Source organism: Pseudomyrmex gracilis, unplaced genomic scaffold (genome assembly GCF_002006095.1).
Source record: "Pseudomyrmex gracilis isolate BER0280 unplaced genomic scaffold, ASM200609v1 scaffold_982, whole genome shotgun sequence".
NCBI classification, from domain to species: Eukaryota; Metazoa; Arthropoda; class Insecta; order Hymenoptera; family Formicidae; genus Pseudomyrmex; species Pseudomyrmex gracilis.
Window position 1 is genome coordinate 6,965 of NW_018021566.1, and position 3,949 is coordinate 10,913.

Sequence of the window (3,949 nt, forward strand, 5' to 3'; positions counted from 1 at the left end):
AGAGACTGAGAGAAAGTGAGAGAGAAAGAGAAAAAGTGTAAGAGTAAAAGAGAGAGTGAAAGAGAGTGAAGGAGAATAAAAAAGGGTGGAAAAAAGAGTAAAAGAAAGTGCGAGAAAATAAGATAAAAAAAGAGAAAGAGTGGGAGAGTGTGAGAGAGAGTGGTATAGAGTGCCAGAGAGAGTAAGAGAGAATGAGAAAAAATGCGAGAGAGACTGAGAGAGAGTTAAAGAGAGAGAGAGAAAGTGTAAGAGTGCAAGAGAGAGTGAAAGAAACTGAAAGAGACCAAAAAAGAGTGCAAAAAAAAGTGAGAGAGAGTGCGAGAAGAAGTGAGTGAAAGAGAGCAAGAAAGAGTAAGAGAGAATGCAAGAAAGAATAAAAGAAAATAGGATAAAAAATAAGAAAAAATGAGAGAAGTGAGAGAGTGTGTTATAGAGTGCGAGAGAGAGTAAGAGAGAGTGAGAAAAAGTGCGAGAGAGACTGAGAGAAAATGAGAGAGAAAGAGAAAAAGTGTAAGAGTGAAAGAGACAGTGAGAGATAGTGAGGGAGAATAAAAAAGAGTGGAAAAAAGAGTAAGAGAGAGTGCAAGAAAGTAAGATAGAACAAGAGAAAAAGTGGGAGAGTGTGATAGAGAGTGTTATAGAGTGCGAGAGAAAGTAAGAAAAAGTGAGAAAAAGTGCAAGAGATACAGAGAGAGAGTGAGAGAGAGAAAGAGAGATAGTGAGAAAGACCACGAAAGAGTGCAAGAAAGAGTGAGAGAGAGTGCGAGAAAAAGTGAGAGAGAGTGCGAGAAAGAGTGAGAGAGAGTAAGATAGAAAATAAGAAAGAGAGGGAGAGTGTGAGAGAGAGTGTAATAGAGTGCGAGAGAGAGTAAGAGAAAGTGAGAAAGAGTGCGAAAAAAACTGAGAGAGTGTGAGAGAGAGAGAGAGAAAATGTAAATGTGCAAGAGAAAGTAAGAGAGAATGAGAAAGAGTGCGAGAGAGACTGAGAGAGAGAGAGAAAGAAAAAGTGTAAGATTGCGAAAACGAGTGAGAGTGAGAGAGAATACAAGAGTGGAAAAAAGAGTGAAAAAGAGTGTGAGAGAAAGTGTTATAGAGTGCAAAAGAGAGTAAGAGAGAATGAGAAAAAATGCGAGAGAAACTGAGAGAGAGAGTGAGAGAGAGAGAGAGTGAGAGAAAGTGAAAGAGACTACAAACGAGTGCAAAAAAAGTGAGAGAGAGTGCAAGAAGGAGTGAGAGAGAGAGAGAGCGAGAAAGAGTGAGACAAAATGCGAGAAAGAGTGAGAGAAAGTAGGATAGAAAATGAGAAAGAGTGAGAGAAGTGAGAGAATGTGTTATAAAGTGCGAGAGAAAGTAAGAGAGAGTGAGAAAAAGTACAAGAGAGACTAAGAGAAAGTGAGAGAGAAAAAGAAAAAGTGTAAGAGTGAAAGAGAGAGTGAAATAGAGTGAGGGAGAATAAAAAAAAGTGGAAAAAAGAGTAAGAGAGAGTGCGAGAAAGTAAGATAGAAAAAGAGAAAGAGTGGAAGAGTGTGAGAGAGAGTGTTATAGAGTGCGAGAAAGAGTAAGAGAGTGTGGAAAAAAGTGCGAAAGATACTGAGAGAGAGTTAAAGAGAGAGAGAGAGAGAGAGAGAGAGTGAGAGTGACCACGAATAAGTGCAAAAAAGAGTGAGAGAGAGTGCGAGAAAAAGTGAGAGAGAGTGCGAGAAAGAGTGAGAGAGAGTAGGATAGAAAATGAGAAAAAGTGAGAGAGTGTGAGAGAGTGCCTTATAGAGTGCGAGAGAGAGTAAGAGAGAGTGAGAAAGAGTAAGAGAGAGTGCGAAAAAGAGTGAGAGAGAGTAAGATAGAAAAAGAGAATGAATGGGAGAGTGTGAGAGAAAGTGTTATAGAATGCGAGAGAGAGTGAGAGAGAATGAGAGAGAATAAAAAAGAGTGGAAAAAAGAGCGAGAGAGAGTGCGAGACAGAGTAAGAGAGATTTTGTGTGTGTGTGTGATTGATTGATCTTTATTTAGCTTTCTCAGCTATTTNAAATACAGTTTTAACAAAAACATTTGCTATAACATATGTTTAATCAATCAAACTGCGAAATAGAGTGAGAGAAAGTAAGATAGAAAAAAAGAAAGAGTGGGAGAGTGCGAGAGAGAGTAAGAGAGAATGAGAAAAGTGTGAAAGATACTGAGAGAGAGTAAGAGAGAAAGAGAGAAATTGTAAGAGTGCAAAAGAAAGTGAGAGAGAATGAGAGAGAATAAAAAAGAGTGGAAAAAAGAGTGAGAGAAAATGCGAGAAAGAGTGAGAGAGAGTAAGAGAACATAAGAAAGAGTGCAAGAAAAACTGAGAGAGAGTAAGAGAGAGAGAGAGAAAGTGTAAGTGTGTGAGAAAGAGTGAGAGAAAGTGAGTGAGAGTAAGAAAAAGTAGAAAAAAGTGTAAGAGAGAGTGCAAGAAAGAGTGAGAGAGAGAAGGATAGAAAATAAGAAAGAGTGCGAGAGTGTGAGAGAGAGTGTAATAGAGTGCAAAAGAGAGTAAGAAAGAGTGAGAAAGAGTGCGAGAGAAACTGAGAGAGTGTGAGAGAGAGAGAGAGAAAAAGTGTAAATATGCAAAAGAGAGTAAGAGAGAGTCAGAAAGAGTGCGAGAGAGACTGAGAGAAAGTAAGAAAGAGAAAGAGAAAGTGTAAGAGTGCAAGAGAGAGTGAGAAAAAGTGAGAGAGACCAAGAAAGAATGCAAAAAAAGTGAGAGAGAGAGCGAGAAAAAGTGAGAGAGAGTGCGAGAGAGAGTAAGAGAGAGTGAGGAAAATTGCGAGAGAGACTGAGAAAGAGAGAGAAAAAGAGAAAGTGTAAGAGTGCGAAAAAAAATGAGAGTGAAAGAAAATAAAAGAGTGAAAAAAAGAGTGAAAAAGAGTGTGAGAGAGTGTTTCAGAGTGCGAGAGAGAGTAAGAGAGAATGAAAAAAAATGCGAGAGAGACTGAGAGAGAGTGAGAGAAAGAGAGAAAGTGTAAGAGTGCAAGAGAGAGTGAGAGAAAGTGAGAGAAACCAAAAACGAGTGCAAAAATAGTGAGAGAGAGTGCGAAAAAAAGTAAGAGAGAGAAAGCGAGAAAGAGTGAGAGAGAATGCGAGAAAGAGTGAGAGAGAGTAGGATAGAAAATGAGAAAGAGTGTGAGAAGTGAGAGAGTGTGTTATAGAGTGCGAGAGAAAGTAAGAGAGAGTGAGAAAAAGTGCGAGAGAGACTGAGAGAAAGTGAGAGAGAAAGAGAAAAAGTGTAAGAGTAAAAGAGAGAGTGAGAAAGAGTGCGAGTGAGAGTGAGAGAGAGTGAGAGAGAGTGCGAGACAGAATTAAAGAGACTGAGAGAAAGTGAGAAAAAGTGCGAGAGAGATGAGAAAAAGTGAGAGAGAGTGCGAGAGAGAGTGAGAAAGAGTGAGAGAGAATGCGAGAGATAGTGAGATAGAGTGCAAGAAAGAGTGAGTGAGAGTGGGAGGGAAGATGAGAAAGAGTTAGAAAGTATGAGAGAGTGTTATAGAGTGCGAGAGAGAGTAAGAGAGAGTGAGAAAGAGTGCGAGAGAAACTGAGAGAGTGTGAGAGAGTGAGATAGAGTGCGAGAGGAAGTGAGTGAGAGAGAGTAAGAGAGACTGTTATAGAGTGCGGGAGAGAGTAAGAGAAAGTGAGAAAGAGTGCGAGAAAGAGTGCGAGTGAGAGAGAGTGAGAGAAAGAGAGTAAGTGTATGAAAAAGTGAAAAAGTAGGAAAGAGAAAAAAACAGATTGTGATACAAAAGAGTAAAAGAGAGAATAAAAGATTGCGAAAGAGAATGTGAAAACGACGGCGCGAAAATTAAAAAAAATAGTGAGTTTAATCTTTAATGTTTGTTTTCTATAAAATAAGACATAATAGAAAAAAATTCAAGTTTATTTTGTTAATATGTACGTGAAAGATATGCTACAAAAAAAGGAGTGATATCCGAAAAAA